This window comes from Oncorhynchus mykiss, chromosome 3, assembly GCF_057628025.1.
Source record: "Oncorhynchus mykiss isolate SJ-2025 chromosome 3, ASM5762802v1, whole genome shotgun sequence".
In the NCBI taxonomy this organism is placed as follows: Eukaryota; Metazoa; Chordata; class Actinopteri; order Salmoniformes; family Salmonidae; genus Oncorhynchus; species Oncorhynchus mykiss.
This window is the reverse complement of record NC_143024.1, coordinates 70,403,763-70,416,298: the sequence shown is the minus strand read 5'-3', so window position 1 is coordinate 70,416,298 and position 12,536 is coordinate 70,403,763. Positions and strand designations below refer to the sequence as shown.

The window sequence follows — 12,536 nt, the reverse complement described above, 5'->3', positions numbered from 1 at the left end:
TTTTGAGCGTTGGACTAGTAACCGAAAGGTTGCAAGATTGAATCCCCGAGCTGACAAGGTGAAAACCTGTCATTCTGCCCTGAACAAGGCAGTTAACCTGCTGTTCCTAGGCTGTCATTGAAAATAAGAATTTGTTCTTAACGTACTTGCCTAGTTAAATATAGGTTAAAAAAAAGGCATGAGACCGACAGCTCAAAAAGCTCTATTGATCTTGTTTAGGGACAATACAATTATCCTACCTAGACGAGCCTACAACACCATAATGCAGTGAATAGTTGCTTTATTGTTTTCAAGTGAGTGCAACATTCTAGCCTACTCTAGGCTGCAGTGAAAATGTCCTTTGAATAATGGCACAAAACCCCTGCGATTTGAATGTTTCATTTGATTTGGATCAGTTGTGGGTCTACGCTCAACAGTTTATAAGGTCTAGAAATGCACAGTAGCAGGCCAGTCTGGCTGTATTTTTACTTCTGACACTGAATTCGCTGTCTGTTGCAGATCATCATTCCCCTAAATCGTCCTATAATAATGTGGTCACATATGCTCCCGGCAGGTCCAGTTATTCAGAAAAATTTAACACATGCTTTGCCTCCTCTCCAATACAAGCGGCTATTCCTCGTGCACCTAGAACCTAATGCTGCAATATAGCCTAAATATTTATCATTTTACTTTTTAAATGTATTAGCCTTATATGTGGTATAAACACAACCAGTCACAATGTTTTAATCTGATTAGGCTACTTCAAAAGTCTTCTGTAGGCATGCACAAGTTCATCCAAAATATATTTCCAGCCTCCTCAAAATGGCTTGACTTTAACCAGGTTTCCATCCAAACTTTTTATGTGAGTAAAGTAGCATATGTCGTGACGTGACTACCATTAATTCGATGATGGCTAGTCATTGAATAATTACATACCACGTTCAATTAATACGCCATTCAATTAATCATATAACAATTAAGTAGTAATCTGGGGCACCACGGGAAAACGTTTATTTAACGAGTTACGGCTGGTTACACTGGTTACACAAGAAAAGGGGCAGGGGAAAGAGAGTGGAGAAGGAGAGACAAAGGAATTCAACTATTGTACATACAGTTGAATAATACGCTCATCGTAAATATGGATATTTAGCACCCCAACAACCGCTCATTCGGATTTAGAAATGCAATGTACATATTTGTGTTTGAATGTCTTTGTTGTCTCACTCTTTTGAAATCTCCCGATCAGTCTGTGACGAATAGTTCGACAGAAAGTATGGTTGTGTAAGTCTCTGGTTGTCCACCAGAGGTCACCATGACCTTAGTAGTTGTAGTAGGTTTCCTTTGTTCTGGAAGTGTCTGTTAGGATGGATACATCAGACGTACCAATGGTTGTTTGATAGCGAAATGTTCTTCCCCTCTCGTCTTTGTTCGACAGCATCCTTCAAAGGTACACACGGCCAGCATCCCGGGGTTACCTCTTCACTGCTGACGTTGAGACTGGAGTTTTGCGGGTACTATTTAATGAAGCTGCAAGTTGAGGACTCTGTTTCTCAAACTAAACACTCTAATGTACTTGTCCTCTTGCTCAGTTGTGCACCAGGGCCTCCCACTCCTCTTTCTATTCTGGTTAGAGGCAGTTTGCGCTGTTCTGTGAAGGGAATAGTACACAGTGTTGTACAAGATCTTCAGTTTCTTGACAATTTTTCGCATGGAATAGCCTTAATTTCTCAGAACAAGAATAGACTGACAAGTTTCAGAAGAAAGTTATTTGTTTCTGGCCCTTGTAATCAAACCCACAGTACTGATGCTCAATACTCAACTAGTCTAAATAAGCCCAGTTTCATTGCTTATTTAATCAGCAGAACAGTTTTCAGGTGTGCTAACATGATTGCAAAAGGGTTTTCTAATGATCAATTAGCCTTTTAAAATTATAAACTTGGATTAGCTAACACAACATGCCATTGGAACACAGGAGTGATGGTTGCTGATAATGAGCCTCTGTACGCCTTTGTAGATATTCCTTAAAAAATCTGCCATTTCCAGCTACAATAGTCATTTACAACATCAACCTCTCTGCGCACGGAACCCGCTAGTGGGCTGAAATTCCACAACATACGGTGATCGCTACATAAATAGTCATATTAAACATTCATGAAAATACAAGTGTCTCACATGTATCGAAAGCCTAGAATCTTGCTAATCCAACTGTGTTGTCAGATTTAAAAAAGGATTTACTGCGAAAGAATACGATGCGATTATCTGAGCATAGAGCCCCATAAAAAAACAAACAATTTTAACCAGCACAGGCGTAACAATCACAAACTGCATTAAAATAAATAGTTTACCTTTGACGATCTTCATCTGTTTGCAATTCCAATGCTCATTGTTACACAATGAATGATCTTTTGTTTGATAAAATCAGTTTTTATAGCCTAACACGAAACATTTTGTGAACCGCTTGTGTCGTGAATTCCGTCTCATTCCATTTTTGACCACACATTCCAGGTAAATAACCCACACAGAACGTGACTTTTCCAGTCATGTTTGGTTTCACTGCAATCAACTGGTTTGGTGGTAACACAATCAAACCTGATGTGCCATTTTGCGGGACATATTGACTGAAAGAAACCGATTTGAAGACAACAAGTCATGACATCATTGTGCACCAATGATTTGCCCGCTGTTTCGTTGATTGACTGTATTTTAACCCAATGACCACTGATCGTCTTGAAATCTAGCTGGGTCGATAGCGAATGAGCTGAGCTAAACGGCAATACGCCATGTTTATGTGTTGCAAGACCAACCCATGTAGTAAGCTCCGGCGTAAAGTGAGTCATTCGCTATTGAAGTTTCATACAGGAAGGTGCAGCACATATTACGCACTGTATTGTTTGGTAAACGCACAGATTCAGCTGTTTATATATCAATCATTATGGCGACTAAGTCAGGGAAAGCTAAATCTAAGTCTAGATATACAGATGTACACACAATTTTAGAATACATTGATTGGGAAGGTGAGACAGAGATTGTTGTAGGACGCTTCATTTAGCGATTGTGGAGGAATATTTTTTGAACGGGAAAGGACATTGTTTTGGACTGGTAAGTTCTTATCATGCTAATGCCCTTGTTTGAAAATAACAATATATATAATATTATTTGTGATTTAAAAAAATAAATTAGAAGCAATGTATAAACATGTAATGTCATGAAATGTGAGATGCGTGTGTCTGCCGCCCCACCCCAACCCACATGAAATAGCCCATTTGAGGCTGTTGAGGAGAGGGCAGGACCACATCAATGGCCAAAGTGAAATGGAGACAGTAGATACAGCTGGTCTGTTGTAATATAATAAAGACAGTAGATCTAGCTGGTCTGTCATAATATAATAGAGACGTTAGATCTAGCTGAAATGTCATAATATAAAAGAGACAGTAGATCTAGCAGGTCATAATAATATATTCAACCTAATATATTCAACCTTCAACTCTCTCTATATATATGTTTATTATACCTGTTGATACAGGGCTCATATGTGAAACTATTCTAACTGAACATTTTCTTTCACAGTGACACTGACTCCGAATGAGAGTCTTATCCGGTGTCCTGTGTGAATTTATGTATGCTCTCTCTAATTCTCTCTTTCTCTCTCTCGGAGGACCTGAGCCCTAGGACCATGCGTCAGGACTACCTGGCATGATGACTCCTTGCTGTCCCCAGTCCACCTGGCCTTGCCGCTGTTCCAGTTTCAACTGTTCTGCCTGCGGCTATGGAACCCTGAACTGTTAATTTTTACTCTTGAGGTGCTGTCCTGTTGCACCCTCTACAACCACTGTGATCTCCACCCGGCACAGCCAGAAGAGAACTGGCCACCCCTCATAGCCTGGTTCCTCTCTAGGTTTCTTCCTAGGTTTTTGCCTTTCTAGGGGTTTTTTCCTAGCCACCGTGCTTCTACACCTGCATTGCTTGCTGTTTGATTTGATAGAGGACTGAGGGTCTTCCAAATATTGAAAGTGTGTAAATAGTTACCTATGTTATTTTGTAAATGTATATATCTATTTTTTCAAATATTTTCTAATCAATAAAAAAATATATATATTTTTTTTTTCTTTTTTTTTCGCAATTTTTTTGGGGGGGTGTGTTAGAATACCATTTTGGTATTTTGTATATAGTTATTTGTTTCAAAATGTATACATTCACCAATTTGGCCACTTGGGTACATTTGGGCTACTTGTGTGGGACACCTGGGTGACTTCATGATAAATGTCATGTAGCACACTCATTTTGGAAGTTATCATTCATTGAAACTTTGCACAAGTACTGTTGCCCTCTTATATTTTTCACTGAAATTGTCCCCATCATCCTATTTGAATGTTTGTTTTATCTTGTTCATTTTAAAGATGATGATACAAAAATTAAAAAACGTATGGTTTTTATCATTCTCCTACATTCAATTCACATGTACACAAACTTCAGAGTGTTTTCTTTCAAATGGTACCAAGAATATGCATATCCTTGGTTCTGTGCCTGAGCTACAGGCTGTTAGATTTGGGTATGTCTTCAGGCAGAAATTGCACAAAGTAGGGGGGAGCTGTAAGAGGTTTTAACAATGTCTACACTGTACTTCTGATCAATTTGATGTTATTTTAATAGACAAAATATGTGCTTTTCTTTAAAAAACAAGTACATTTCTGAGTGACCCAAAACTACTGAACGGTAGTGTACATGTCTGTTAAAAAATTCCACTACACCATGGGGAAGCATGCAGGTTATTAGGCTACAGATTAAATTAATTATGATGAACTTCACAGGGTGCTGAAAGTGCACGGTGATGAACTTGATGCTCCTTTCAAATGTATAGAGGGTGTTTTTCTGGTGACATGGTGATGGATGCCTGGCTGACGTTTGACAAATAAAAATACCCTTTTGTCCATAATAATCTCATCATCTCATCATGCCAGTACCAGAGTGGGCACTTTCCCTATACCTACGCAACATTTTTTGTGACAAAACTATCAGTACGCCTAGATCTGAAAATACGATGAAAATCCATTTAAATGTTTTATTCGGAACATGGAAATTTAACCTCAAAAAGTATTTTTAATGTGCAATACATATTTACACACAGACTTTTATCTGCAACAAGTCAATTTGATGGAAACACAACTCCGATGGAAAAATTATCCAGGGTTTCCCTTAGCTTGTAATTTCCGGCATTTGGAAAATAGAAAAATTTTAAGCCAAGAAATAAAATTGAAGCAGGCCAAATTCTCCAGGAGAAGCTGTCTATCATAGCCTACACCCCAATGTCACATGTGAGCTTGCTGCTGAAGAGAGAGAGAGAGCAACAGAGGAGCCTTGGACTAGGCCACTGTTGATTGAGAAGATGAAGGCTTTTTTCATTTCAGTAAAACAAAACTTAAAGGATAAAGAATATGCCTGTAGCGAAAAAAACTACTAGGGAAATGTCATATAAGTTTTAATATTGTAGTGGACTAAGATTAGAAGAATGCAGGCTACTGTTCAACTCCCTATTCAGGTAGGATGCAATTTAGGAACTTACATTTGTTCATAATAATTTGTTTTATCATTACTATTAGTGTATATTATTGTTATTATTTTAAGCCTATTTATTAATCAAAACCAGTTATTTAAATATGCAAAACCTGTTTTAATTCTGTTCAGACATTTTCATTGGCTAAATCTTTTTAATTGTGTGCTCAGTTTTTAGTTGATAGGTTATAAGTAGGTCTGTTGTAAAATTAATATAATTAGCCTATTTCTGTCATTTGTTGTGTATGGTAGGCACTTGCTTTTGTTGGTAATTGCTGCAATAGCAATATAGTCTGTTCAAAACTTCTGTGTTTTATTTCATTCTGTTGAGACATTTTCTTTGGCCAAATTAAGTTTGACTCTACTAAGCCTTTTCCTAGCTCATTTGTGAGAATCAGTTATAGCCTTCCGTCCTAGTTTTGATTCACCTGCCTGTTTGCCTACCTGTGTATGACCATTGCCTGCCTGTGACCATGATTCCTGCCTTCTGTGAAGGCTTAATAAACACCTGCCGTGCTCCGCGCATGAATCTACACCTTTTTCTCCCTGTGTATTCATTAGTTGTACTGACAAAGTCAATCAATCATTCAATCCAAACTGTGCAGAGGCAATTTGATGAATGGAAATAGACATATGTTACAAAAGACCAAAAAGTTTAATGACATTCAGAGATTGTCAAACCAAGATTTCGATACTGGGTAAGAATACAAGGTAGGGAGGATGTATTTTCTGTTTGTCGAGATTGACATAGTCTATTCATTGTGATGTTGAAAACAGAAACCATGTCGGTATGTTTTGTTTATTGGTTATGTGGTGCATTGCCACTGACACCTGTTGGTGGAAAATTCATTGCATATATTTGATATAATTGTAAATATGGCATCAAAATGTTGAATATCAGATTCCCCCTAGCTGATGATTGTCTGCAACCAGCTCTGATCGTGAAGTAATGAATCATGCAGGGAGAGTAAACTCTGTGGTGGTCGAGGAACCCTCAACCTTCTGGCACGCAGCCCTGCGTGGCATCGACTGTGCCACAAAATCAAAGTAGATATCCACATTTATAAACACAGCTATTGTTATTTGTTGTCTTAACCATTATTTTGAGTTCATTCTGTGAGGGGGAGGGTGTTCAATGGTTTTTATAGTACAAAGGGATGGTCATCCCCATACAAGTTGGACCAGCATTCTTTCTCTAAGCAGGAGTAAAAACAAATAGCAGAGTGAAAGGTTTCCAATCCACAATCCAGCCCTGGAAGAGACACTCTCGCCAGCTTTGATGCATTGAGGCAGAAGACATGTTGGTGTACCAGTTTGTATGTCAGCACATAGATATTATGCACTAAGCCTTAGGAAATCCTTCAGTAAAAATCTATCAGTATTTTCGGCTGCTGAAATCTTTTCACATGGGTGTTATCCATGTTTTGACAATACATTCCTATTAATAGATCAATGAAATTAGAAGAAAACTCAACAAATATTATATTGTGTAAAGCAAAATGAGAAAACACAAGACAATACACCTCAAAGATTGCTTCTGGCAGCAGGGAGCGTCATGGTTTGTGAGCATGAGATGAGAGGGAAAAGCAGCGGGATATCTTTCCTGTCGTCTCAGCATGCCACCAGAAGTTAACCAGGCCATTCCTACAAAGCTCATGTCACCAAAGAGATGAATTGGCTCTGCTGTCCTCTGAGTATTACTGATTGGCTCTCAAAAAACAGAAGCCTTTATTTATCTCATTGGCTCAGGTGCTGCCTTTGGTGATTTCAAAGGCTGAGACCTCTGAAGTCCAACTTACTAACTGACAGCCTTTTCACAAGTGCACTTTATCTTTTGTCCCTTTGGTGTGCTTGCCCCTGCGCACTGATAGATGACCCTTGTATAAAAAAGAATACAAAAAATATGTTGTGAATCTCCATAATTCATGTCTGCACTATATATATATATATATATATATATATATATATATATATATATATAATATCCCCAGCTGGTACCATCACATAGTTCTCCCCTTTAACCCATTCCATATTTTTAAATGAATAATGTGTTAGAGAAACTATATTTTATATTTTTTAAATGTACAAATGGGTAAATCTGAGATCTGAGTGACCTACAATTTCAAAGTGCATGCACTCCTGCAGAGCTGTTACAGTATGCTGTATATAAATAGAAATGACCTCTGCACTAAGGACCATTAAGCAGTGTTTATTAGTCATGTGCTGTATTATGGATAAATACCCTTCAAAGACTATAATATTATTCTAACTCTTAGTAGAAATCTCATTAGATTAATGTCAAATGAAATTATGCAATTTGCTAGTAGCCTACTGTATACAATTTTTGCACACCTTTTTTTGCCCTGAAAGTGAATTGTCCAATTATACAGGTCATCTGTAATGAAATTTGTGTAACATGTTATTTACTACTTATGGCTGAAGTTTACTCACATTTGCTAGAGGAATTATTTTTTTTCTTCATAAGAACAAAAGGCATGATCACACTGAAACTTTTTATCATTGCTTCCACGCTATATTAAACATCTTTCTCTACAAGCTAGTCAATACGTTCAAGTGGACGCCTGTTGGTCCCTTGGATTGTAGGTATTAAGGAAAGGTCGCCTAAATTAGAAATAGATTACATGAATTATCTTGTTCAGTGAGTGTGTAGAGTTAAACTAATGCATACAGAAAAAGGCACTTTCTTCAGGAATCCTTCGAAAACCATCACTGTGAGAAGGGCATGTCCCTGTTGTCCATGACTTATTCACAGGGCACATGACCGCCAGAGGCCATGATTACTTCAACCCATGGTGACTGGTAGGACATATCATTACACGTTTAGATAAGCCTCTCCAAAAAGACCAACGTCATTTCAAGGTTTATGTACACGTACGCTACGATTCCAATACACAGGCCTCTTTATTGTCCGTAAAATTTCTAAGGAAACAGCTGGAGGCAAGGGCTTTCTCCTATAGAGCTCATCTCCCCAGTACTGTAGGTCCTATGATTGAATGTGGTCTGGCGCAGAGGTGCGAAGGTGAATGGCAAGGCACTGGAGTGACGAACCGCCCTGGCTGTCTCTGCCTGGCCGGCTACCCTCTCTACATCGTGATTCTCTGCCTCTGACCCTATTACGGAAGCTGGTCTACTAGTGGTCTTTCATGCCATCCCTAGGAGGGTGCTTCACTTGAGTGGGTTGAGTCACTGATGTGATCTTCCTGTCCAGTTTTGCTCCTCCTCGGGCTCGTGCGGAGATCTTAATGGGCTATACTCAGCCTTGTCTCAGCGTAGTAAGTTGGTGGTCTGTTGAAATCCCTCTAGTGGTGTGGTGGTTGTGCTTTGGAAAAGTGGATGGGGTTAGATCCTGCCTGGTTGGTCCTGTCTGGAGGTATTGTCGGAAGGGGACACAGTGTCCCCCGGCACCCCTGTCTCAGCCTTCAGTATCTGTGCTGCAATAGTCTATGTGCCGGGGGGCTAGGGTCAGTCTGTTACACATTTTGTTATGTTACAGTCTTATTCTTATATTGATGAAATAGTTTTTTTCCTTCATCAATCTATACACAACCCATAATTAAAAAGCAAAAACAGGTTTTTGAAATGTTTGCAAATTTATATATATATAAAAAACAACTGAAATATCATATTTACATAAGTATTCAGACCCTTTACTCAGTAATTTGTTGAAGCACCTTTGGCAGAGACTACAGCCTCAAGTCTCAACTACAAGCTTGGCACACCTGTATTTGGGGAGTTTCTCCCATTCTTCTCTGTAGATCCTCACAAGCTCTGTAGGGTTGAATGGGGAGCGTTGCTGCAAAGCTATTTTCAGGTCTCTCCAGAGATGTTCGATCGGGTTCAAGTTCGGGCTTTTGCTGGGCCACTCAAGGACATTCAGAGACTTGTCCCGAAGCCACTCCCGCGTTGTCTTGGCTGTGTGCTTAGGGTAGTTGTCCTATTGGAAGGTGAACCTTTGCCCCAATCTGACGTTCTGAGCGCTCTGGAGCAGGTTTTCATCAAGGATCTCTCTGTACTTTGTTGCGTTCATCTTTCACTCGATCCTGACTAGTCTCCCAGTCCCTGCCGCTGAAAAACATCCCCACAGCATGATGCTGCCACCACCATGCTTCTATAGAGATGGTGCCATGTTTCCTCCAGACGTGACACTTGGCATTCAGGTCAAAGAGGTCAATCATGATTTCATCAGACCAGAGAATCTGGTTTCTCATGGTCGGAGAGTCCTTCAGGTGCCTTTTGACAAACTCCAAGCAGGCTGTAATCTGCCTTTTACTGAGGAGCGGGTCCCGTCTGACCACTCCACCATAAAGGCCTGATTGTTGGAGTGCTGAAGAGATGGTTGTCTTTCTGGAAGGTTATCCTATCTCCACAGAGGAACTCTGGAGCTATGTCAGAGTGACTATCGGGTTCTTGGCCACCTCCGTAGGCCAAGGCCCTTCTCCTCCGATTGCTCAGTTTGGCCAGGCGGCCAGCTCTAGAAAGAGTCTCAGGGGTTTCAAACTTCTTCCATTTAAGAATGATGGAGACATTTTTTTGGTACTCTTCCCCAGATCTGTGCCTTGACACAATCCTGTCTCGTAGCTCAACAGACAATTCCGCCGACCTCATGGCTTGGTTTTTGCTCTGACATGCAGTGTCAACAGTGGGACCTTATATAGACTGGTGTGTGCATTTCCAAATCATGTCTAATCAGTTGAATTAACCACAGGTGGAATCCAATTGTAGAAACATCTCAATGATGTTTAATGGAAACAGGATGCACTTGAGCTCAATTTTGAGTCTCATAGCAAAGGGTATGAATAATTACGTAAGGTATTTCTGTTTTTGTTTTTTTATATACATTTGCAAAAACTTCTACAAACCTGCTATCTCTTTGTCATTATGGTGTATTGTGTTTAGAATGATGATAATTGTATTTATTTATCCAATTTTAAACAAGGCTGTAACGTAAGAAAATGTGCAAAAAGGGAAGGGAACTGAATACTTCCCGAATCCACTGTATATGGTGTAATACTCCTGTTTTATCTTATTAAGTATGCTCCCTCAAATTCTCTCTCTCCCTCCCCTCCCAGAAGATCTTAGCCCTAGGACCACGCCTCAGGACTACATGGCCTGGCTGTCCCCACCTGGTCACGCTGCTGCTGTCAACTGTTCTGCCTGCGGCTATGGAACCCTGATCTGTTCACCGGACATGCTACCTTGTCCCGGACCTGCTGTTTTCTCCTCCCCCCTGTTCTCCCTCTCCCTCTCTCTTTCCCCACCTTTTCTACATCTGCATTGCTTGCCGTTTGGGGTTTTAGGCTGGGTTTCCGAATCAGCACTTTGTGACATCTGCTGATGTAAATAGGGCTTTTTTAAATCAATTTGATTGATTGATTGATTTAATTGAAATGACGTTGAAACGACATTGATTCAACCAGTGTGTACCCAGTTGGATTGTCTTCTGTTGTGGAATATTGTAGGGGTATTTGCTGCTGACATTACATTAACACACACTCGTCTGTAGTTTAGATAATTGCATATAGATACATAGAGACTTTTTATAAACTCATACATTTATACATCATTAATGACAGCCCATGGAGGCATCTTATTGCATATCAAAAATCATGCCGATCACACCAGAGACACAGGTGTTCAATATCAAAGATGAAAAACATTGACAGTTTGTTATCTCTGATCACTTCTAACTTGCATCCCAAAGACTAAATCTGATCCAATCTTTGATTCCACAATCTCAGTTATTTTAAATTGACACCTGGTCATCATTGATAGTCAATGTGCTGAGGCCTAAACAGTTGCAATCACCCTGGACTCTCAGGGAAGCGCGTCACCGCTAATATGTTGCATTTGATTTTCTCTGTTCACTCATCTCATTTGAAAACAAACTCCGATTGTCAACAAACAGGTGCCGTAGTATTTTGTTGTGAGGTTTGGCAGGTGTTTGCACCCAAAAGCAGGAGAACATATGCACACCCAGGTACTTTGTGCAGGTGCTGGAGTTCTAGGTGAATGAATGAATCATAAAAAGGAAAGCGCCGCACAATGCTGCTCATGCTCCCAGGTGATTTTATTTGAACAACATTTGCAGACACCACATGGTTTTTAGTGTTCTCTCTTTGCTTTCCATAGCAACATATTTTGCCTCTTTAATGTCCACAGTGAGTATTAAAGTTGGTGCATTTCAGCCAACTGTCTAAGAGGTGTTTTAAGACTGTTCGAAGATTCTCATAACATGTTTTTATTGATATTTGTTTTGGAGTTCACAAAAGGATGATGTTTGATTCAAAATAGTTCAACAAGGCCGAGAAATGTACAGTATGTAATATGAAAATGCACACAAACAACTTACTTTGAAGAATGTCTTTTTTAAAAGTTTATATGTATTCTTATCAACGTTTGAGTTTAACGTTAACAGTTTTATGTGTTTGGGAAATCAGTAAAAGAAAAATTGTAATGACTGTAGAACGCTCCATCCAAACCTAATCATGACAAGCATACTTTACATTTTTGACAGTTTTACAATAGTTCTGAATTTGAAATGACAGTTGTAAATTAGCCATGTCTTAATCACTTGACTTGACATGTCTAATCTAATCTCAGGCTATGATGACTGTTCCCCTCTGGATTGGAGTTCTAATCTGTTGTAATTACAGCAGATAGCAGAGTCTGCTATTGAGTTCCTCTCTAACCAGCTTGTCAGGCAGATGAGGAAGCAATAAATCAAATGTGTTCTCATGCAGATTCCTGTGTCAAGAGTTAGTCCACCGTGACTGTCTGAGCCCACTGTCGCCATCCCAGCAAAACACGCAACCTGGCCCAAACCTCCGTGCTGCTCACTGGAATATCCCAACAAGCCACAACACAATATGGGCTCTTGATTGTGAGATGATTTAATATTAAGGGAGATGATAGATCTAACTTTGCCTTCTCTATCAGTCATTAAGATGTTTGAATCTCTAGCTGTTAGAAAGATACAGGGGAAATTG

General features: G+C 39.6%; 2 long non-coding RNA genes across 2 annotated transcripts in view; one reads left to right on the top strand and one right to left on the bottom strand.

Moving 5' to 3' along the window:
- Nucleotides 1–12,536, top strand: part of LOC149984666 (uncharacterized) — a 158,842-nt gene that overhangs the window by 139,684 nt on the left and 6,622 nt on the right. The gene's annotated exons all lie outside the window — the stretch shown is intronic.
- Nucleotides 961–2,527, bottom strand: LOC149984667 (uncharacterized). The gene is made up of 2 exons (XR_016494916.1): nt 2,325–2,527; nt 961–1,627 (listed from the first exon to the last, which is right to left on the bottom strand). It is a non-coding gene; the product is annotated as an uncharacterized LOC149984667 (long non-coding RNA).